This window comes from Protopterus annectens, chromosome 7.part1, assembly GCF_019279795.1.
Source record: "Protopterus annectens isolate FY-2018-M chromosome 7.part1, PAN1.0, whole genome shotgun sequence".
Classification (NCBI taxonomy): Eukaryota; Metazoa; Chordata; order Ceratodontiformes; family Protopteridae; genus Protopterus; species Protopterus annectens.
Window position 1 is genome coordinate 269,575,869 of NC_056740.1, and position 25,760 is coordinate 269,601,628.

A 25,760-nucleotide genomic window follows, 5' to 3' on the forward strand; every position below is an offset into this window, starting at 1 on the left:
CACAGCAGCAGTCTGGGCTAGTGTGCATGCACGATTTTTATTTTTATTTTTTATCTTTATTTTCTTTCTCTTTTTAATTTTTTTTACAGCTGGGGGGGGGGGGCTGCAGTCCGGCAGTCCAATAGCACGGGCCACCTCTGGTAGGGAAGACTAATCGGATGCTTAAGGAACGTATTTTGCAGTATATGAGTGACATTAGGTTAAGGGCGAAGCATAATGCTTTAACCCAACATATTATGTTAAATCCTGGACATTTGTTTTTATTTATGGTATCACAAATACAGTAGGAGAGTAGAAGGGGGCGATGACATCCGACATCAGACTGAATTGAGTGAGAAGAAATGGATAGCCGATCAGCAGGCAGACCAGCTACCAGGTTTAAATGGGTATATATCTTTAAAATCCCTATTAAGAGCGTATTTTTTTATTTTTTTTTAAATTGATGCTGACTTAATTGTATTACTGGATCTGAACAAAGAGCAGTGGCTTGAAAGCGCTTATCCATTCTGTTAGTAATAAAAGTTTTATTTTATTCTCCTTGCTGTGGTGGCTCCAGTGGGTTTTTGTATTTATTCTGACAATGGCACTCAATTTACTAGCCAGTTGTTTCAGAAATTTGCAAAAGAATGGGACTTGGTACACATCCTGAATATCCTGAATCCAATGGCCTAGCTGAATGAGCTGTGCAGACTGCAAAGCAATTACTTGAAAGGGCAAAGCGTGACAATACAGATGTATTCTTGAATTTACTTAATCTCAGAAACATACCTCGTGATGCTAGTCTTGGCTCATCTGCTCAAAGACTACTTTCCAGACAGACTAGAATTACTCTATTTCATCCAGATTGTTGCAGCCTAACTCTAAGAACACTAAAATGATCAAGGCACAATTGCTTAAGAAGCTTAATATCCAGAACTCTAGTTACAACAGATCGACAGATTACTTTGTTCATTGAGAGGAAGACAAACGGTACGAATTCAGGCAAAAAAAAGGTTTTGATTGAATAGGACAGATTACAGGCATCTGTGCTGAGCTGAGATCCTATTTGGTAAGCTCAGAGGTCATGGAGTATAGGAGGAATCTCAGACATTTACTTCCTGTACCAGAATCATCATCATTGCAATCACAACATTGTATCTGTGATGTAAACCCTAAATCAGAGAATAACTCAGACATTGTTTCCAGACCAGAATGTGTTCAAAAGTCTGATTCTGTTCCAGAAAGTGACTCGTACATTACACAGGTCAACCATTTCACAGAAACTATCCCAGTTGCCAAATCAAATTCCCAGTTTTATGTCACACGATATGGACAAGTTTCTAAGCTTAGTGTGAAATACGCAGAAACGTGGACTTCATTGTATATGTGTGTATGTGTTGTTGTTGTTGTTTGTCTTTTGTCTTTTCCTGGTAAGGGGTCACCACAGTGGAACTCTGGTCCGCTAATGACTGGCAGTAGATTTTTATGAAATGCTGAGGTGCCAGCTTGACACCCAACCTTCAACGAAAGCACGCCTATTTACACACGCATGTCTTTCGAACGCTACTCAACCATTGGGAGGACATGCAGACTCCACACAGAAGGCACTCCCAAGCCAAGCAGAGAATCAAAAGGGAGAACATCTTGCTGAGAGGTAACAACACTACCACCGTACCATCGTGGCATTTTTATATATATATATATATATATATATATATATATATATATATATATATATATATATGCATACTTACTATTGTAGAATGCATGTCTACAGTTTATCTGTGATTTGTGCATGCTAAATATCTCATGACAAATTGCATGATCTATTTCTCAAAGAGGGAGGATATAAATCAGAGTGTAACGTGTGTGTGTGTGTGTGTGTGTGTGTGTGTGTGTGTGTGTGTGTGTGTGTATATGTGCTTTGTCTTTAAGAAGCATACGAGGCTGTGCATGCACATATAAATTCCAGACACATGCAATCCCTAGTGTCACTTTGTAGAAGCAGCCAGAGAGTAATCAAGCATGATCAAAGTCGTTAGTCTGTATATAAGTTACTTAAGTCATACTCAATAAGCCTCTATAGTGATTTGTTTGTATAGAATAAACCTGCTTCAATAGAAACCACAAAGACTCATTTATTTGTGTACCAACACAAAAACGACACCCTGGGAGCACATAACTATTTGTCTGCAGGTTGGGGAGCTAATATACAACTGTAATGCAGTTTGCATGCTCTACTTTCCTTATTCCACTGTGACCAGACAAAACACACATTACTGATGAAGGACAGTCGATAATGGAGAATACTGGACTTTGGTATTGCATTTTCATGCTGCTTAGAATGTCACAGCAGTTGTGTATTTTGACAGCCATGAACTGGCACCGTAACAATCTAAATTGTATTACTGACAGTTAAAAAAAATCACTGATCCATCACCTGAAGTGCGACCATAAAACATTTATACACTTTCCCATTTTGCAGAATGAGTAGGAATTTGCCTTGTACTTTTTGCTGGGTACCTCGTAAAGTGTTTGATTTTTTCATGAATCACTGACATTCAGCCAATAATGTCAGACATTATAAATTCATACTTCTAATTGTTTGTTTGTTTCAGAGAAATGCAAAATCTGTTGTTATAGTAACTTTTTAAAGTTTCTCATTTTTTCCCAGTCTTTCCTAATCATACGTTTTACTGTTCATAAAATAAATGTCTATGCAAACCTACAGTTCCATCTCACTATATAACATCCTTGATTGTGTCACATTATATTTTTGCCTATATCACATACATTTTTCTTTTTTTTTTGGTAAATCACTGAGTGACTTCTGATTCAGAAAATGCATGTTGTTCTATTAACTTTTAAGTGACTTTAAATAAAAAAACAGCATTCACAACGATGATTTACACACAATCCAGTGCTCTCCATTACCATCAAAGGGCCGAAAATATCAGTGCTTAGACGCAGGCTTCTATACACTTAACGGAGCTACAGTGCTGCAAAATGTTTGATAGGACCCATGTGTTTGCCCTAATGACAGACTATTCTTGTGCCTGTCCTCCAAAAGGTGTCACATAATAGAAAACACGTTGGTACAACTCTCTTTGAGATGTATAAGCCAGCCATACCTCTTAAATGTCCAGACTTTTTGCCTCATATTTTTGGGCTTTTTCTCATAAAATTTGTGATTTTCTGGCAAATCACTGAGGACTGAAATCACTAAATAATGATACATTTAAGTTTCAGAGGTTATATCCTTCTGAACCTTGTCATCACAATGAACAAAACATGCTGGAGGGATAGGTTCCTGACCCAGAGACTCCCCATACTCTGGAATAGACTGCCCATACATGTCAAGCAGTGCACCTCATTGGACCTCTTCAAAAGGAACCTTGATGATTGGATGGGAGATAGGAAATTCACCCCAGGGATCATGTCAGTCACCCTGTTAGACAGGGGTCCAGAGAAGTAAATATTGTGGGAAGAAATATCCAGGGAATTGTTATGGCTAGGCTTGCATAGGCCCTTGGATCGATAGCCTAGTACCAACCTATGAAAAATGCATGCTAACAGAAATCACATTATTCTAACAACTTTCTAAGTTTATAAGCACAATACTTAAAATCTGTTCCTATTTTTGGGCCTCTGTTCCCCCATTATTTTAGGCTTTGTCCGGATTTCTTGCACTTAAGACATTGAGAGGCCAGCTTAGGTTTGCTGATCTAACCTGGGTTGCTTAGAGATCAGTTGGTACTTAATGCCAATACAGCATACAGCCTGCAGTCTATTCAACTTTTACAATGTAACAGCATCCTCTAATGATTTTTTTCTTTGTTTTTTTTTTTTTACTGAAAAAAAAGTGTTACTGGTAGTGTTACTCAAACACTTACTGTGTGATGACAAAAAGACATTATATCTCTGCTCAACTTTACTAAACTTACTATGTATGTTGCTTAATTTGCTCCCTCTTAATTTCTATTGTAACTTTGGGAATTTGATCCAGAGCTCCTACTGAAAATGCTCATAGGACCTAGCAACCCTCCTCATCAACAAAAATGTAATAAAACACACTAGAAGCATATCTGCTGACTGCAAAAATCCCTTACACTGAGAAAGTATTATTACAGTGATTTTAAAGGAATACTAGTTATGTTCACAAACCGGATTCCCTAACCCAAAATGTTGTAGAATCAGTGAATTAAATGTATGAGGATGTCAGAAAGATGAATGAAACCAACATTTTCTTTGTGGTTTACAGCCTCAATGTTTGCGTTTTTCATATTTGCACAACAGATGGCAGGCATTATAAAATACAAATTAAGTAGTATTAATAGCAGAAAGTCAAAACCAGATGGAGTACAGGACCCTGGCTGACTGATCCTATGATTTTACTGCAAATCCTGAAAGCCTAGCACCTAAAATTCTGTGTCTATACGTCAGATCTTAGAATTCCCAGATACAAATTATGCACATACTTCACAGTAAACACAAAATGTGTAACACAAGAAAGTAAAACAAAGTAAGCAGCATCTCACTACACTAAGCACTTATCATAACCCACAAATGTAATTGTAATAACCAAAGCAGTCCACAATAAAAAAATAAATAAGACGGAACCATGAAATAAAGTAAATAAATTTACATAATTACGGCAATATACACGGAGCTGCAACCGCGGCATTATCTCTAGCAGCAGGCGTCTTAGAATTTTAATGTTTTGTAAACCCTATCCTGCCTTACATTCGTTGCCTGCTTGCCTTATTATTTTTTTAATTATGTTTTATCTTAGAAGCAGGAATCTGACAATGCTCCTGTGTTCAACTTCACCAGTCAGTAGCTCTCTTGGGTGCTTCTGCTATACGTGTTTGGTACAGTATTATACATTATGATCTCTCAAAGAAACACACACACACCTAAAATAATTAAATAAATAAAATGAGAATAGAATGGCTGAAATTATATTCACAAACTAGAAAGTCAGAGAATGCTGGATTAGCGATCATTGCTATTTTTTTAAACAAGTTAACGCTGACAAATGCAGCAAACTATTGAATCCGAAAAGCATACTTTAGCAACCTCTAGGAACTAAAAATACATTTCAGTTTGCACAGGGGAACCAGAGAGTGAATAGGACTGAACAGGCAAAGTAAACCGATATTTGAATCGAACAGCCGGTGATGTCACAAACTGGGAGGTAGTTAAGAAAAGGGGTGGCAATGTTTGTGATTCGGTCCGAGGCAAATCATTCTGTTTAGAAACGAGCCAGTGCCCCTTTAAAATACCTACTAATGACAGTTTATGGGAAGAAGAAACAAGTGGATTTCAATATGAATGGACCATTGTTTTGGTCTAATAGACCCCCCCTTACCCTTTATGGGTAAAATGTGTGTGTGTGTGTGTGTGTGTGTGTGTGTGTGTGTGTGTGTGTGTGTGTGTGTGTGTAGGGTGAACACATTGATGTTTCTGAATCACTTTAATGGCAATTTTTAACTGCAGCTGCATCAGTCAGACAGTCAGGTACAGTGAGGGTTGTCATTGAACTGCAGGGCTGCGAGTTATGGCTGACATTACAAACAGGAAGTGATGAGTAAAATGTTAAATGTTTTAAACATTAGTGAGAACGTTCTGAAGTTGGTAACCATTAATGAAAACCAAAAATTATTAAACTGAATAAGGCACATGATTTTTAATGTTTGACTGTTGAGTTGTATAATATAGGGTGTAACTCATTTAGCTTTATCTGGGTGAGCTTCATACACAGGCCTAGTACATCATGAAACATACTGAATCATAAAAGGGATCAGACCACAGCTGACAGAGCACCAAGTCTCCGTGTACTAAAAAGAGTACAGATTATCTGTAGGACCTGCTATTAGAGCTAACATGGTTAGCTGAGTCTCGGGTTTTGTCACCTAGCATAATGCAGCCAGAGACACCTGAATGAGGAGATGAAAGCTAGAATAATAGGGGCTGCAGCCAACTGGTACAGAGTGTTAGGGATATTATGTGACAAGAGAATGGTAAAGACGCTGAAAAATAAAGTATATGAAACATGGTGTGACCAGTACTTCTGCATGGTACAGAAACCTGGGCAGTAAAGACAAGGCAAATGAGGAAGCTAGAAGTGATAGAGGTGAAGGCCTAGAGATAGGTTGTTGGTGGCACACTGTGGGTAGATGAAGAAACAATGACATCAGAGCAGAAGACAAAATAGCTCCAATTGCAAAGAAGGTTAAAGAGAACAGATTACAGTGGTTTGGGCACATGTGCGGGAAACCAGAAGATGATTTGGTGAAGAAGATTTGGGAGAAACAGGAAGAAGACAAGTGGAAACAAGGGCATCCAACAAAGAAATGGATGGCTTGTGTGAGAAAAGACTGGAGGAAGTCAGTCATGACTGTTAAAGAAGGGATAACAGTGGCACTGAATTGAGAAAGGTGGCAACAGTTGATAAAACCCTTCAATCCTCCATATTAAATGGGAGAAAGGAGGTTGATGGTGATGATGATGATCACATAATTCAGTCACTTGCTAACTAATATGAGTTTCTACCAAGTTAGAATGCTTCCACAAGTCATGAATTATCCTGTTTCCACACAACAATGAATATATGTTCACTCTAAGCATGGAAATATGCTCTAGTTTCCTCCAACACCCCCACCAGGGACAACAATATCCTAGATCTAGTCATTTTCATATCTAAGTGCTTAGGATTTCCCTTTCTCTTCTCCCCTTGGCCGACCTGATGTGACTCACAGTTTACCTCCACTAGCATACTGCAGCGGCTGCATAACTGTGTCTACAGGATTGCAATTTGGCTGCCACTCTCTCAACAAAAACTGTTTTTCTCCCAGCAATTAAACAGTGTAGGTTACACATATAAAAACATTTGTTAAGCTTACTCTTACAGTGCTCTGTAACTAAGCGAGTCACTATTTTGGTCAGCCAGAGGGCTCTTTTCTACTTGAGTGTTTACCTCCTTCCCCTGTAATTAAAGTACACTGACTCTTACATCAGTGTCTCTGACCCTAATTTTTACTGGTATACCTTGTACCTTTCTGGCTTTCTACACAAACATAGATTTCCTGTATCAAAGTTTTACTTGTCTGATATTGAACAAGTAACGCTTGTAAAAATCCTCAAAAGTGTATACTGTTGGCCTGTCTTTCCTGCTAAACATAAATAACATTAAGTGCTGAGTGCAGGTTTTAGGCCCTTACATTAAACTTACCTCTGGTGTGGTGTCTTGAGTCAATCAAGGTCCCCGTCTAACCACTCCTACTGCCTTTTCTCTTCCCCCACCCCCAGTTTTCCTCAAACAGGTTCAACTGCTACAACTTAGTGCAGGCATCATTTTCAAATCTAGGTGCTTAGGATTTCCCTTTCTCTTCCCCCCCTTGGCTGACCTGATGTGACTCACAGTGTAAGTATCTTCATTGTATGGATTTTTTACTGTTTTTGTGTGTAACTGAATGACCTGATGCTAAATTCTGATTCTACACAGACTGCTCTATTTTTGTTGCAGAAGCTCTATAAGTAGCTAGTGACTTTATTGAATTTCTGTGGTAATATTTGTGTTTAAACTGAACTTGTACCTAGAGAAAGTTATAAGCAGAGGTACTACTTGCTGCATATTTTTTAATGTTTAAATTGCTCACACACATTGAATAAGTGCTTTTATGATCTGAATAACGTGTGCTAGCTATACCTGAATTGCTTATACTGACAACTTTCCAATTGTACAATTGTGAATGATTGATTTAGTTTTTCTGGTATATCTGTAAAATCTGGCAAGTGTTTATTTACTGCATTGCTCTCTTGCTAAGGTTTCTTAGCTATACATCCTAGTCCACTCTGATGTGTGCTACTTTACCCCCCAAACCTTTTTCAATGTACTATTTTAAAATAACTGCCTGTTGCTGCCTTAATGTTTACCCTAGAATCTCTGCTTCTCTCTTTTCCTAGTTACCTCCACTAGCATACTGCAGCTGCTGCATAATGGTGTCTACAGGATTGCAATTTGGCTACCACTCTCTCAACAAAAACTGTTTTTCTCCCAGCAATTAAACAGAGTAGGTTAAACATATAAAAACATTTGTTAAGCTTACTCTTACAGTGCTGTGTAACTAAGCGAGTCACTATTTTGGAGAGCCATAGGGCTCTTTTCTACTTGAGTGTTTACCTCCTTGCCCTGTAACTAAAGTACACTGACTCTTACATTAGTGTCTCTGACCCTAATTTTTACAGATATACCTTGTACCTTTCTGGCTTTCTACACACACATAGATTTCTTGTATCATTTTACTTGTCTGACATTGAACAAGTAACCCTTGTAAAAATCCTCAAAAGTGCATACTGTTGGTCTTTCTTTCCTGCTAACCATAAATAACATTAAGTGCTGAGTGCAGGTTTTAGGCCCTTACATTTAACTTACCTCTGGTGTGGTGTCTTGAGTCAATCAAGGTCCCCCTCTAACCACTCCTACTGCCCACTCTCTTCCCCCATCCCCATTTTTCCTCAAACAGGTTAAACTGCTACAACAGTAATTTCACCCTGCACTCCCTCACACAGCCCAGAAAATTATACCCTGCAGCTATTAAATTTATCCTGCAAGTGTATAACCTATAGATTAAAAATAGCCTAAAAATTTGGTGTAAATGGAAACAAATCTAAATACAGGCAAAACGTTACCTTAACATACCATAAGCCCAGGGAAATACTTGGAGTCAGTGTTAGGTCCGCTCCACTCGGGCTCACTGTGCTCCCTTCCCTGCCCCCAATTCCCACCCACCCCATTACTCCTACATTTAAACTACGCTCAACCTCTCCCCTCATACTAAGATCCAATCATTGAATAGCCCTCCCCCACACCCATTTTTCTTCTCTTCCATTCTTCCACAACCTGTTAGCACAATCACCCATCAAATTTGGCACACGCCCCCTAACAAAATGCAAACAAGTAAAAATACTAATTACCCTAATAGGTTCATAGGTAGGTGCAGGGCTATTGGCCCTAGGACCTATACAAGCCTAGCCAAAAGGTACCCTGGCTTTCGCCAACCAAGAAAATTATTTCCTGTGCCCCTGTCAAGCAGAACCACAGAAGTGATCCCCGGGGTGAATTTCTTATTACCCATCCAATCATCAAGATTTTTCTTGAAGAGTGCTAATGAGGAGCTCTGTTTGACATCGATAAGTAGTCTGTTCCAGAGTATGGGAAATCTCTGGGACAGGAATCTATCCCTCCAGCATGTTCTGTTTATTGTGGTGACAAGGTTTAGGTCCCTAGAGCATGTAGCTCGGAGGGATTGGGATTTATTTAAGTGGAGCATGTCCAACAGCTCTGGGTTTGACATAGCTTTGTATGTTAGGCAGAGATCACCTCTGAGTAGACGATATGCGACAGAGTAAAGCTGGAGTTTTTTGAGACGGTCTGCGTAAGGCATCTGTTTGAGGCCAGTAATCCTCTTTGTGAGGTATTTTTGCGGCCTTTCCAGTTGTTGTAGATGTCTTGTGAGGTACATACCAAAAGGGACATTGTACTCTATAATGGGTCTAATGAGTGATGAGTAGAGGGGAGCAATGACCTCTTTTTTTCTGGATGAGAAACCTTTTGTGATGAGGTGTGCCACGTAGAAGGATTTCCTGACCACTGTGGTGATGTGAATATCAAAGGAGAGACTACTGTCCACCTGTATCCCAAGGTCTCTTATCACACATTCGGTGTTAAGTAGACTACCACCTATGTGGTAGTTCATGGGTACAGAGTTTTTACCAAAGGGGATGACAATGCACTTTTTGGCATTGAGCTTGAGACCATGTCTTTGACACCAGGCATCTGTCTCAGTGAGGCCCTTTTGTAGGATATCCACATTGTTAGGAGTTTCGATTATGGCTCCTAGTTTGCAGTCATCTGCGAATTTAGTTAGCCAAAGACCTTCTGTGTTAATGCCTATACTGTTTCTATTTTACCATCTTACTGCCTACGAACAAATACTTGACTATGGTATTCACTACCCACAAGATCAAACAGACACTCACGACTACACACTGTGCCATCCCCAGCAAACCGAATATACAACCCTCAATAATATATCACCCCTGTAAAACCACAAAACACAATCCTAAAGACAAAGACTATATAAAATTAATAAACAAACTCCTAAAGCTTAGAATATCCTGTCACTATAACCTTATAACACATGGGGATATTCATCCCAACCCTGGCCCACCCACACCCAATAACCTCCACTCCCCTAACACAACCCTCACAGTCAAGCTACCCCTTTTTACTCCCACTAGTTCCCTCCTAACATTTCACCTAAATATTAGAAGTATTAACAATAAGATTCCCAACCTACATGCCCTCCTAGCAACCCACTCCCCAGACATTATGTATCTTACTGATACCTGGCTAAAATCTAGTACTACCGACAATGAGATACTACCCCCAGGATATAATATACACCAGTTAGACCCTGCTACTAGGAAAGGAGGTGGGATAGCAGTCCTTTACAAAAACACTCTAACTGTTAATAGAGAAATCATTCAACCACCCCAATTCAACAATGCTGAACTCCTCATAACCAAATTACAGATTAACCAGTACAAATGTTTAAACATCGTCTGTGGATACATTCTGCCAGGCAACAACTTAAATACCCTAGAGGATATCCTGTACTGGTTATCCACTACTTATCCCCAACAAACCATAGTTCTTGGTGACTTTAACACTGACTGGCACCCCTGCTCATCTGAACCCCTCCTCACTCCTATAAACGTATCTGTGTTTAAACAGACCATAACCTCTCCCACTAGGATAAACAAACCAACCAACAGGGAAAGTATCCTGGACTGGATCCTAGTTAACAACCAACCCCAACTGTATACTGCTGGCACTCTCCCTGACAACCTTAGCGACCATTTTCTAACCTATATCATAAAACATAAGGTAGGAAACCCTCACCAGACCAAATATAAAACAGTGAGAAACAGAAAAAACCTTGACACTGCAATATTCCTAAACAAACTACAAACAGTTGACTGGTCAAAACTAAAAAATCTGCCATTCGAAGAGGCTGTAGCTGACTTTAACACTGAATTCCTAAGTATCCTTGAATCCCATGCTCCAGCGCGTGCAATAAAATCTAGATCAAACACAATACCATGGCTCACAAAAGAGACCAAAGCTAAAATAAAAAATAGAAACAGAGCCTGGGCCAGATGGAGAACAACCAAAGCCCCACTTGACCATCTAAAATATCATCAACTCAGGAATGACACAAAAAAAACTATTTTACTGGATAAAAAAAGCTTCTACCATAATCTCCTACAAAAACACCAAAACAACCCCCAAAAGTTCTGGGCAGTCTTAAATCAACTACTTCATCCAGGACATTCTACCACCCCAACCCCGGCTAACCATACCCATAGTTCCTAAGAGACCATAGCTAGTGCTCGTTATAACTTTTTCACCGAAACAATCCAATCCCTAGCAAATCACCTAACCTCCACAAACTTAAGCCACATGCCTAATTTATCCACAAATCACCCCGAATTTAGCCTCCAACCAATATCCACTAGTTTTATCAAAATTCTCCTAAAAAACTAAAACCTACCACCCTCGCTGCTTGACCTCCTCCCTGCAGAGTACCTACAAATAGCTGCAGATGCCATTGCATATCCCATATCTATCCTTATCAACAGAACCTTATCCGAAAATGCTATCCCCTCCCTCTGGAAAATATCCCACATTATCCCACTCCATAAAGGTGGTAGCTCAATAGACATGTCCAATTATAAACCCATTGCCATTCTTTCCCCACTAGCCAAAATAATGGAGAAATGTGTACACAAGCAACTAATGCAATACTTTTCACAGAATAACTTACTATTCGACTCCCAGCATGGTTTCAGGCCATATCACAGCACCACCTCAGCCCTCCTTTCCTTTACTAATACCATAAACAGTAACAGAAATGACAATAGGTTAACCTCCACCATCTTCCTTGACCTATCAAAAGCCTTTGAAGTGGTCAACCATGAACTTCTTATTCTTTCTCTAAAATCCATTTCCCTCAACATGCACACTATCCAGTGGTTCCAGTCCTACCTAACTGGTAGACAAGAGGCTGTACTATGGCAGGGCAAACTCTATAGTCAGATACCTCTCACACCTGGTGTCCCTCACGACTCTATACTAGGCCCACTACTCTTCTCTATTTCTATCAATAGTCTTCACACTGCTATCCCTAAAACTACCTCTATTCAATATGCAGATGATTCCACTCTCATCTTTTCAGCCACCTCCCCATCCGAACTACAAATCATAACACAAAATACTTTTAACACTACTGAGAACTGGCTCACCAACCAATGCTTATTACTGAACCCCAATAAAACTAAACTTCTACTCTTCACCTCCACTAGTAGATCTGCCACACTTTACTTCTCTGTCACATCTAACAATGGCACCACTATCTCCCCAGCACAACACACTAAACTTCTAGGGTTTATCATAGACAATAATCTCAAATTTGACCTACAGGTCAACAAAACTGTACAGACCATCAATAAGAAGCTTGGATCACTGTATAGAAACAAGACACTCTTAACCCCACTGGCTAGGACTGAAATTGCCTGATCACACCTACTCTCTACTCTTTTATATGCCTCACTTGTACTCTCAAACCTCAATAAAACCGAACAAAGTAAGCTGTCCTATAGCTACAACCATATTGCCAGATTTGCCACTGGCTCCACCTTTAGAACCCATCACTGCCAGAACCTGAAACAACTAGAATGGCTAGACCTGCCCAGCTTAATTCAATTCAATCAACTCTTAATAGTGCACAAAGTTCTGTACCACCCTAAAATACCCCCTCTCTTATAAATATTATTAAACCATATAGCAACCTGAGATCCCTACGGTCAGCTGACAAATTACTGGTCCAAACCCAGAAAGCTAATAACTCAGCTGGTGAATCCCTGTTCACCAACTTTGTTGGCAAAACCTGGAATGCCTTGTCAAACTATATAACCCTACAATCCTCCAAACGTCTCTTAAAAAAAAAAACCTCAAACAGTATCTCAAATTGAATTGGCTATGCCCATGTACCAACCCAGATTAAGTTATAAAACAATAGCATAATCAGTAATTATCATAGCATAATCAGTAATTATCATAACATCTAACTACATCACCATGCTATGTATCCAATCTTACTTGTAACTGCATCTGTCCATGAGAACTGTGAGTCCCTAATAGGGAACACTTCTAAACCAATGTACATAAGGTATATTACCACTTTTTTTATATATTCTAATTGTTTTCTAACTTCTTGTGTAATCTTTTGTATGTTTGACTATGTGGAGCTTTTCTCCCCGGGCCTCCGCTGAAAATGGAAATGTATCCAGTCGGACTATCCCAGTAAACAAATGTTAAATAAATAAAATAAATAAATAAATTACCAACATGAGTGACCGGTGTTCCAAACCTGAAGACAACTCCTCGTTGGTCAAATCTGACCATAAGCTAATCTCCCTAGATATCCACATCCCACCCCCACCACCCATTAAGGAAACCATGGTAAAAAAATTCTCCAAAGCCAACTTCATGCTTCTTAAGACAGAAGTGGTGAACTTCATGACACCCATGCAGATGGACAATACAGTTATGACTGCTGAATCCTACAGAAATAAACTCTATAAGCACTTACACGAGTGCATGGATCATGCTATCCCAAACAGAACCAAGACGCTATCCTCCAAAAAAAGGAAGCCAATCTGGTGGTCCCCTGCCATAAACAAACTCTACAACAGAAGGAAGAAACTCTTGCAAAAGAGAGTAAAATCCCATGAGTGGAGGAGCTCCCTGGTCAGCCTCAGTAAGAAGCTGAGATCCCTTATAAGATTCTCCAAAGCTAGCTACGAAAACAAAATTGCCACTGATTCTAGGGACAACCACAAAGCAGCATTCTATAGCTATGTCAAGAATCTCAATGGCAACACCCAGATCTACTCTGAGTTACAGCACAACAGCACAAAAATTACAGAACCAACTGATATTGGCAACATCCTGGCAGATAGGTTCAGTGCTAACTTTACCCCCCCTCTCACCCCCTAAAGGGCCCATATCTATACAGGAAGAATGCAGAGTCCCTGTAATCGCAACTACGCTGGTAAAAGCTGCACTCTCCAAAGCCAAAAACACAGCATCCGTGGGACCGGACAACATCCCAGGCTGTGTTTTACACGAGCTTCAGAACAAATTGGCTCCCCACTTAAGCACCATGTTCAATCATAGCCTCATGTCAGGCTTTGTGCCCACTGAATGGTTCACAGCAACAGTTATCCCACTCCACAAAGGGGGAGCCACCACTGATTCCAGGATCTATCACCCTATTAGCCTGATGAGCCTGGTCTGTAAGGCCTTGGAAAGTATCATCACTGAACTCATAAACAAAGACATTAGTAACCTCCAAACTCTGGACCCCACAGAGTTCAGATTTGTGAAAGGCAGATCACGCCTCCTGAACCTGATCGACTTCTTTGAGGCAGTCACCAAAGCTGTAGATGAGGATAAGTTGGTTTACACAGCCTATATTGCCCTTGCCAAGGCTTTTGACACCATCCCCCATTCTGGAATTATAGCTAAACTCACTAAGCTAGGTATAAATCCCTACATCACAAGATGGGTTGCCAACTGGCTCACGGACAGAACCAATGCTGTAAAAGTTGCATACTCCAAATCTGACTTCAAACCAGTGACAAGTGGAGTACCACAGGGTTCAGTCCTGGGACCTGTCCTGTTTGGTATCTACTTCTCTGAAGTACAGGCTAACACAGAAGGCCTTTGACTAATGAAGTTCGCAGATGACTGCAAATGAGGAGCCATAGTCTAGTCCCCAAATGATGTGGACATCCTACAGAAGGGCCTCACTGAGAAATATTCCTTGTGTCAGAGCCATGGCCTCAAGCTCAATGCCAAAAAGTGCATTGTCATCCCCTTTGGTAAAAACTCTGTACCCATGAACTACCACATAGGTTACAGTCTACTTAATGCCGAATGTGTGATAAGAGACCTTGGGACCCTGGTGGACAGTAGTCTCTCCTTAGATAATCACATCACCACTGTAGTCAGGAAATCCTTCTATGTGGCACACCTCATCAAAAAAGGGTTCTCATCCAGGAAAAAATAGGTCATTGTTCCCCTCTACTCTACACTCATTACACCCATTGTAGAGTACAACGCCTCTTTTGGAATGTACCTCACAAGACATCTGCAGCAGCTGGAAAGGCCACAGAAGTACCTCACAAAGAGGATTACTGACCTCAAACAGATGTCCTACACTGACCGTCTCAAAAAACTCCAGCTTTACTCTGTAGCATATCACCTACTCCGAGGTGATCTCTGCCTAACATATAAAGTTATGTCAAACCCAGAACTATTGGATATGCTATACCTAAAGAAATCCCAGTCCCTCTGAGCTACATGCTCTAGGGACCTAAACCTTGTCACCATAATAAACAGGACATGCTGGCGGGATAGATTCCTGTCCAAGAGACTTCCCACAGTCTGGAGCAAGCTACCCATCTATGTCAAGCAAAGTTCCTCATTAGCACTCTTCAAGAAAAATCTTGATGAGTGGATGGGAAATAGGAAATACAGCCTGGGGATCACTTCTGTGGCTCTGATCAATAGGGGCACAGGAAAATAAATTTCTTGGTGGAGTAAGCCAGGGAACCTTGTTGGCTAGGCTTACTTAGGCTCTTGGGCTGATAGCCTAGTACCTAACTATGAACCAAAGACATGCATTAGTTGGATTGGACATTCTAAATTGTCCATAGGTGTGAGTGTATGTGGTATGGACGAACTGTAGAAGAGCTAACCACTCAGTAATGTGAACATCATCTCTATTTGATTGTCACTGCTGAAGTGATGCCCGGACCCCATGTGGAAAATAGGAAAAAGGAGTTGTAGATGAGTGGATGGATGGATGAGTGTTTTTGTTCTACAATATTGGTCCTGAAACAAATAAAGAGGATCTTTGCTGTATAGCTAAGTATTTTTTGCCCTATTTTTCTAGAGAAACAGGGGAAGGAGAAGAGTAGTTGTATTCTATGCAACATAGAAAATTAGCTGCAAGGTTGGAGAGGAGGTGGAACATGGAAACAAGGAAAGCCATTAGGAAATGGAGTGCTGGGAGAGATGTATTTAAGATTACAACTTGGCTCAATGGATTAGCAGTAAAGGTATAGGAGGCAAATTGGAATGCCAGAGGAATGTTCCCTTCTGCTCCATAAGGATGTGGTAAAAGCTATGGACATGTTTATTGACAATGCCTGGCATCTTGACCCACAGTGTAATGTGGCACTTGCAAATAACATATGTCAAATAATAGTTATGTCAAGGAAGCAGTCTTATGTGTATGACAAGTCAATACTTTTTGGTTGTTAGATACCAGGCTCTGGATTTAAGGAAGCAGAAAAACATGCTCAGCCTTGCACTATATGTGAGGAAGAGAACATAGACACACTTCATAAATTATGGGCCTGTCCACTGATTCAAAAATGTAGGTCAAACTGAAAAGATGCACAGAGAAAGTATTAGACAAAGAGATCCCTCTGCTTCATACCTTTTTCTATATGGTACACATTCTATCATCTCACTGAAGGAGCAAGAGTTCAGGGAGTGGATGGCAAATATTATGTCAGTTGTAAGGTGCTCTCTTGCTCAGAAATGAAAGCCACTCAACCTATCCTTAAGCAAAATTAAGTTTTGGTTGATTAGGATTGGTTCCTTGAGAGTTCTGTCATTTGTCAACCAAATGTGCCTCGTCTCATGTTTTCAAATCTCATTTAAAGAAATAGTTTGTTGAAAGAATGTTACTGATAGCAGTCTCCACTCCCCTCTTAGCTGCTGCCTCAATCAGGCCCTGTAAGTTAATGGGCTACTGCACACTGGTGTGCCCCCAGGGGTGGCAGCATGCCCCCATTCTGTGAAAAAGTCCCTATGTGGGTAGCAGAAAGTGGTGAGCATTCCATCACTTAGGAGGCATGCAGCTGAGCTGACCGAGGACCCTCTGGACATGTACAAAAAGTTGCATAAAAGGTATAGACAAAAGAATGTAAGAGAAAAAGAGAGAGAAAAGGAGGCAAGTGAGTGACTCATAACTGCTGTGAGAACATAAAATTAAAAATGTATTTATTTATTCTGAAACTGTTATTAAGCAATGTCCGACATTTTTGAACTGCTACCTGAAGATTGTACTCTGAGAAATATTTATGGATGGCAGTTATTAATGTCTGTTTTGTCATGTGAATTGCTAATTGCTTCATTACTTTATGGATTACTTAAGCACTAAAAGTTGACAATATTACTGGTTCAGTGACAGTTAGTATTGTCACTTCCACTGTAGGCATTATAATGCATTTCTTTGCTTGCCAGTTGTTCAGTATAATACATTGACAATCATTTATTTGATTTTACTTTACTGACTGTGGGCTGATGGTCTGATTGTGATCTATCAAATAAAAAGTTAGTATTATATTAACGAATGGAACTTTTTTAAGGGAATATATGTGTATTTGGCATTTGATACACTTCATATATAAGCACTCTACACAAGATTTGCAACCCTACACTGGTGCTGCTATTAGAATTTCCTTAGCTGTGAGGATAAGAAAAAAGCAGAAAAAGAACGTTGCTTAGCAATCCCACTTTTTGTGTATCATGTCTGAAAGCAATTCACTACTTACAACTTCCATCAGATTTATTAATACATTTTTAAATTATGTCAGTACATTTCTACTTCTTACATGCCTCACATTCGTTTTTTGTTGTAAATTGTATTTTTAAACTGTTACTGGCTTCTCACTCAAGTGTGACAGCCAGTACTGCACTATAAAAGTGTTTTTGCATTTGTTTCTACTGTTTTCTTGAAAAAAACAAAAAAACAAAAAAAATCTTGCTATTTTCCCACCTTACTTAGCTAGAAAAGTCCAGTTTCAGATACCTGCTAATACCTGGACTGTGTTTAAGCTAATGTGTTTGGCCATACCTAACTAGTGCAAAAACAAAGTTTCTTTCTTCACCAGTGAAAGTGGGGAGTTCTAAACAGCCTACCTGCCCTTGGAGGAGTGGTTTCTGCCCAGAAACTGTAGTTTTATTGGCCATTTTGGGCTAATTTCGATCTCTTTAATCTTTCTGATATAAAAAAATGCATTTGCGTGGTTTTTGTGTTTGTAAAAGCTCAGCAGTTCCTGCCCAGGTGTTCTGCAGAGACCTACAACACCAGATAGACAAAAGGAGAGACTTTGGAGTGTTTAAGTACCATTTTGTTTTGTTTTTCTTGTTGCTTATTGCTATTTCCACGTAAATGCTCATTTTCTGGCGTTTATTGCTTCTCAGAATGCTCATTTTACACTGAAATTGCATTTATTTGTGCCTGCACTTTAAAATTCGTGTTTTGTTGTAAATTGTATTTTTAACTGTTACTGGCTTCCCACTCAAGTGCAACAGCCATTACTGCACTATAAAAGTGTTTTTGCATTTATTTCTACTGTTTTCTTAAAAAAAAACAAAAAAACAAAACACCTTGCTATTTTCCTGCCTTACTAAGCTAGAAAAGTCCAGCTTCAGATACCTGCTGATACCTGGACTGTGTTTAAGCTTCTGTGTTTGGCCATACCTTACTTGGGCAAAAAGGAAGTTTCTTTGTTCACCAGTGAGAGTGGGGAGCTCTGAACAGCCTACCTGCCTTTGGAGGAGTGGTTTCTGCCCCAAAACTGTAGTTTTATTGGCCATTTTGGGCTAATTTCTATCTCTTCAATCTTTCTGATATAAAAAACGCCTTTGCGTGTTTTTTGTGTTTGTATAAGCTCAGCAGATCCTGCCCAGGTGTCCTGCAGAGACCTACAACACCAGAGAGACAAAATGAGAGACTTTGGAGTGTTTAAGTACCATTTTTTTGTTTTTTCTTGTTTCTTATTGCTATTTCCGCCTACATGCTCGTTTTCTGGTGTTTATTGCTTCTCAGAATGTTCATTTTACACTGGAATTGCATTTATTTGTGCCTGCACTTTAAAATTCTTTTTTTGTTGTAAATTGTATTTTTAACTTTTACTGGCTTCCCACTCAAGTATGACAGCCATTACTGTACTATAAAAGTGTTTTTGCATTTGTGTCTACTGTTTTCTTGAAAGAAAACAAAAAAACAAAAAAAATCTTGCTATTTTCCCACCTTACTAAGCTAGAAAAGTCCAGTTTCAGATACCTGCTGATACCTGGACTGTGTTTAAGCTTCTGTCTTTGGCCATACTTTACTTGGGCAAAAAGGAAGTTTCTTTGTTCACCAGTGAGAGTGGGGAGCTCTGAACAGCCTACCTGCCCTTGGAGGAGTGGTTTCTGCCAAGAAACTGTAGTTTTATTGGCCATTTTGGGCTAATTTCTATCTCTTTAATCTTTCTGATATAAAAACCGCATTTGTGCAGTTTTGCATGCCGGGCAGCACCGGTTAGCTAGGGTTAAACTATTCCCAACTCCACGAAGTCTACTCTTCAGTTTTTCCCTTGGAACTAGACAAACCTTCAACTTTAGCACTCAAAACATTACTTTTACAGCCCAGCACTTGCTTGAAACTCATAACAAGCACTAAATACCCCTAGCACTAGCCCCCTTATACTTTCCAGAAGGACAAGGCTCTCTATTCGTCCCCACCAGTCAATTAGAAAAACAGCTCACTCTACCTATTCAGGCATGTCCAAAGGGCAGTTTCCGTTGTACTCTCCAGTCCAACTGGTGAATCTGGGCATTTTGAGGCAATGTTACAACTGCCTCATGTACACAGACAACCCTCTCCTCCTACCACCAAATGCTAATATATGTGAGAGATGCAATTATACAGAAAGACTGGAGGCAAAGCTCTCTCAACCCCAGACTGTAACTGACTGTCAAGGGGAGAAAGGTAATACTTCCAGCACACCACCAGTCTCACATAGACCTAACAAACTAACACAGGCAAATGACACACATAAATACACAAAAACATACTCAGAGGCTCTAAATAAAAATCTGCAAAAGCAAGAGAGACCTCCAAAGCAGACATCCAAGCAACTTCCACAACCCATCACCAACCATGAAACACATACTTCACATAATCAGTGTGCCATGCAATCACAGCCCTTAAGGCAAAATAACATACTTAACACACTAGTGATAGGCGACTCTATAGTCAGGCACACTGATGTCCCACTAACTGGGCTGGACAAGGAGAAGGTTACAGTTAGCTGCCTGTCAGGCGCCAGGATCCGCCACATAACACAAGCACTCAGGTCATTCCAGAACAAGTACAAATACGACTCTGTCATTGTACATGTTGGTGTGAATGACCTGAGACGTACCTCCCTGGACTACATGAAAAGAGACATGGAAGAGCTCTCTGATCATGTAGCCCAGGCAGGTATGACCCTAAAACTGAGTATCATTCTGCCCTCACCAAGAATGATGCCACAGTATAAAGAAAAATTGATCAACTTCAACAATAGGCTAAGTTTCTGGTGTCATTCAAAGGGGATCCAGTATCTGTCTGCCTGGGATGACATGATCGACAAGCCACGTTGCTTCGCAAGAGATGGCTTGCACCTGTCACCCTTAGGCTTTCGAATACTGGCAAAGGCTCTTGCCACCCCCATAGTGCCTTTTTTAGGCAAGGCTCAAAAGACAAACCCACCACTGTAAATAGCACAAGTAACCAAAAACTGAGGGTAATGCTACTCAATGCCAGAAGTCTAAACCTCAAAATGCACGCGCTCGTGGCACTCCTCAGTATGGAGAACATCGATATCTGTGCAGTAACAGAAACCTGTTTTAAGGCTCCAGAGAGCACCCCAGCACTACCAGGCTATAACTCATACCATACCTTTCGGCCACAGAACCCGGACCGAAACACAAAAGGCGGGGGTGTATCCATATTCATCAAGGATACTCACACCTCCAGGTTAGTGGTGCAGCACGATGCATCAGAGATCATCCAAGTGCAACTAACAACGGGCAAAATTGCAATACAAATTGTAGCTTGCTACAGATCACCCACCATGAGCCAGGACCCCCATTTCGCATTTCTGGAGACAGTGGGAAATATGAAGGTCCTACCAAACACCCTAATAATGGGTGATTTCAACTACTCAAACATTAACTGGGAGAACTACTCAAGTACTAACTCCCTTGCCCAACGCTTCCTAAAATGTATAAACTTGAATGCCCTGGATCAACTGGTCAACACCCCCACCAGAGAGAACAACATATTGGACCTGGTCATCACCAACATGGGCGACCGGTGTTCCACACCTGATGTCAACCCCTCGCTGGTTAGATCAAACCATAGACTAATCACTCTAGATATTCACATTCCGCTCCCAACCCCAGTCAAGGAAACCACCATGAAAAACTTTTCAAAAGCAAACTTCACATTGCTTAAGACCGAGGTGGAAAGGTTCACAGCCCCCACGCCAATGGACAATGCTGTCCAAGCTGCTGAAACCTATACAACGGCACTCTATGATCATCTGCAGGAATGCATGGATCATGCTATCCCAAGTAAAACCAAGACTCACTCCTCCAAGAAAAGGAAACCAGTCTGGTGGACCCCTGCCATAAACAGGCTCTACAATAGAAGGAGAAAACTAGTACAGATAAGAGCAAAATCCCTAGAAGGAAAGACATCCCTGATCAGTATCAGCAAGAAACTACGATCCCTCATTAAATCATTCAAGGCTAGCTTCAAAAGAAAAATTGCCAAGGACTCCAAAGATAACCAAAAAGCGTTCTTTAGCTATGTCAAGAACCTAAGAGGAAACTCTCAAATCTGATCTGAGTTGGTGCAGAATGGCACAAAATACACTGAACCAACTGATATTGCCAACATTTTGGCAGACAGGCTCAGTGCAAACTTCACACCCATCTCACCCCCTAAAGGGCCCATAACCATACCACAAGAATGTAAGGCCCTGGCAATCACCAACACACAGGTTAAAACAGCCCTATCCAAAGCCAAAAACACAGCCTCAATGGGATTGGACGGTGTCCCAGGCTGTGTCTTACAAGAACTCCAAAATGAACTAACCCCTCACCTAAACACACTGTTCAAACTCAGCCTCTCTACAGGCTACGTACCCACAGAGTGGCGCACAGCAACAAGTTATCCCACTCCACAAAGGTGGCGCCACAATGGACCCCAGGAACTATTGCCCTATAAGCCTGACTAGCCTCGTCTGCAAGGCTATGGAGCGCATCATCATGGAACTCATTAACAGAGACATTGGGAACCTCCAAACTTTGGACCCCACCCAGTTTGGCTTTATTAAGGGCAGATCATGCCTCCTAAACCTGGTGGACTTCTTTGAGACAGTTACCAAGGCATTAGATGAGGGTAAGGAGGTCCACACAGCCTACCTAGACCTCGCAAAGGCTTTCGACACCATTCCTCATTCTGGTATTATAGACAAACTCACCAACCTGAACATTAACCCCTACGTCACAAGATGGGTTAAAAATTGGCTCACGGACAGAACCCACACGGTGAGAGTTGTAGTCTCTTGGTCCGACTCTAAACTGGTTACAAGTGGCGTCCCCCAGGGCTCAATCCTGGGACCCCTTCTGTTTGGTATATACTTCTCAGAGGTACAGGCAAGCACAAGAGGACTTTGGCTGACCAAGTTCGCAGACGACTACAAACTAGGGGCCATAATTGATTCTCTGGCTGATACAGACACCCTCCAGAAGGGTCTCACTGAGACAGATAGCTGGTGTCAAAATTATGGCCTCAAGCTGAATGCCAAAAAGTGCATAGTCATCCCCTTTGGAAAAAACAAAGTACCCGCGAACTACCACATAGGTGGTAGTCCCGTAAATACAGAAAAAGTAATAAGGGATCTGGGGACCCAAGTAGATAGCAATTTCTCCTTTGATAATCATATTGCCAAGGTGGTTAGAAAATCCTTCTACATGGCTCACCTAATCTCAAAAGGGTTCACATCCAGAACAAAGGAGGTTATTGTGCCTCTCTACTCATCAATTATTAGACTCATTATAGAATACAATGCCCCATTTGGGATGTACCTTACAAGACACCTGCAACAACTGGAAAGACCACAAAAGTACCTCACCAAGAGAATTATTGGCCTCAAACGGATGACCTATGCAGCCTGACTAAAGAAACTCCAGCTGTACTCGGTTGCATACTGCTTACTCAGAGGTGATCTCTGCTTGACATACAAGGCCATGTCCAACCCAGAATTCATGGATATGCTCCACCTAAATAAAAACAAATCCCTGAGAGCCACACGCTCTAGGGATATAAACCTTACCACAACGATAAATAGGACGTGCTGGAGGGATAGATTCCTGACCCAGAGACTCCCCATGCTTTGGAACAAGATTCCAATATACATCAGGCAGAGCCCCTCACTAGCACTCTTCAAGAGAAACCTTGATAGGTGGATGGGAAACAGAAAATTTACCCCGGGGATCACTGCAGTGGCTCTGCTGGACAGAGGCGTAGGGAACTAATGGCTCTGCTGGTCAGAGGCACAGGGAACTAATCTAAGGGGGTGGCAAAAGCCAAAACACTCTGGTTAGGCTTATAAATGCCCCCAGCAGATAGCCTAGTACTTACCTATGAACCTATGAACATTCTGAAGCGGTCCACTGTCTTTTCCTGGCAAATGCAGCATGTTATTACTTAAATGTGTGACTAGGCCATGCTGAAGCATTTTTTGCAAAACAATAGCAAAGATGAGTAGGTATCCATCCTGAGAAAGCAATCATGGTGTATACCTTGGCTTCAAGAACACAATTGTGTATAACTTTTTTAAATTGTTAGAGATACTACTGAACATTCTTGAGACAATACATTTAGGGGCATCACAGTATCTACAAAGGGATGTGGGGTTTGGGAATTGATGTACTCATCTGATTCAGAAGCATATGTTACCAAGGAAACATCAGTCAGCTTTAGGAAGTAAGGCAAAATTATTTTAAACGTTGCTAACTCCATAAACAATTTCAAGTGACCAGTCTAACTTGCAATTAAATAATGCTTAGCTCGGTGTTTTGCCACTTTCCATTACTTCTGCGATATGGTAATTCATTTGTTAAATCTGTATGTTATTCAGCATAGCCTAAAGCACTGCAGTTTGCAGTAATGGAACCATTCTCAGTACTAATCAGCAATTTTTTCCCAGCCCCCACCCTCAACCCAGCTTTTGTGTTTTACTTTGGTCTACTGAGCCATTAGTAATTTGAGAAATATTATGGAAATCAACAAAGAATTACCGATATATTTATAGATGGAATTTCAACATAATTAGTGTAACTTTACCAGTACAAGTTGAATTTTTACTGTGATTTAGCAGTTAAACTTTATGAAGCTATTAATTCAGAATGATTGCTACCTTTGTATGACTGGATTGCTATGCTTAACAAAATTAGCAAATAAACATTTCATAAGAAATTTCTCAAACATAGCAGCTACTATAATTTTCTGCAACAGACATGAAATATTGGATTTGGCTGCCTTGCATAATGAAATAAAAAGCTTTCTGATATAAACATATACGTACATATACAAGGTAAACACACATGCACACGTGTAAAATACTTGTTTGTGTTTGCGTGTATATTTCTGTACATATACATATCTGCAAGGGGTCCCTATTAGTTGATCGAGTTTTCAGAAACTGATATAGTGGAGACAGTATCATCAATTTTTGAAAACCCAAAGCTTTTGAATGGAGATCTTGGTATAGTGCACATTAGGAAATTTACCCTTTTCCTCAATGTAGCATGAGCTCGGAATTGGTATATACAATTTGCAGATTTTTGTGGGGTTTTTTTTTATGTTCGAATTTTCGGAAACTCGATCATATGGTCTCAACCGTATGAATTTTGAGTTTCTGAAAACTCAGTCATCATAGACCCATTTGTACACATAGACATAAAAACAGAATTATGAAGCGACTGTATGTATATGTATATATATATATATATATATATATATATATATATATATATATATATATATATGCACACACACATAAAACTTTATGAAATAAAATAAGTCACTGACTATAAAATTCTGGCCTTCTTTCCTGAGTTTCCAAAAACCTCATGGCAAGTTGCTTTCTACTCCTTTGCAAGCCATCGTATCTGTGGAGCACCTGTCCTTCAGAGCAGGGGCACCCTGTCAGGGATGAAAGGCAATCCCCAACTCCTGGCAAATACCTTTTTTTTTCCATTCTGAGCCAGTGATGACCTGCTCTAATGTCTGAGGAATGAACTTCTGCAGTAGGCCAAGGAAAATTTCAGTCTCCTTGACAGACCAGCTTGGTGCTCGACCCTAAGTTTTAACAAATATCAGCCTTCTGAAGAGCCAGTGGAAGAATGAGATGTAGAAGTCTGATGCAGGGAATACCAGGGTTTTGACCTCTCCCACTGGGGTGTAACATCAATTTGTCCAGCCCATACATCCATATAGGGCTGGTACTTATTGAAATGATAGCTGTGGAAAGGTTTGGTTTACTAAAAGGACAGGCATCCCCATGCAGCTGCATATTTTTCCAATACTGTTTTATTTTAGTAAATAAATAGACCCGGGATTCAATATCATCTACACTAAGTGTACACTGTTCTAAGGGAATGTATAATACTGACATAACTCAGACCGTCTTCCTCCTAAATTTTGTTTTCCTACTGATGTTCTTGCAAGTTTAAATATTGA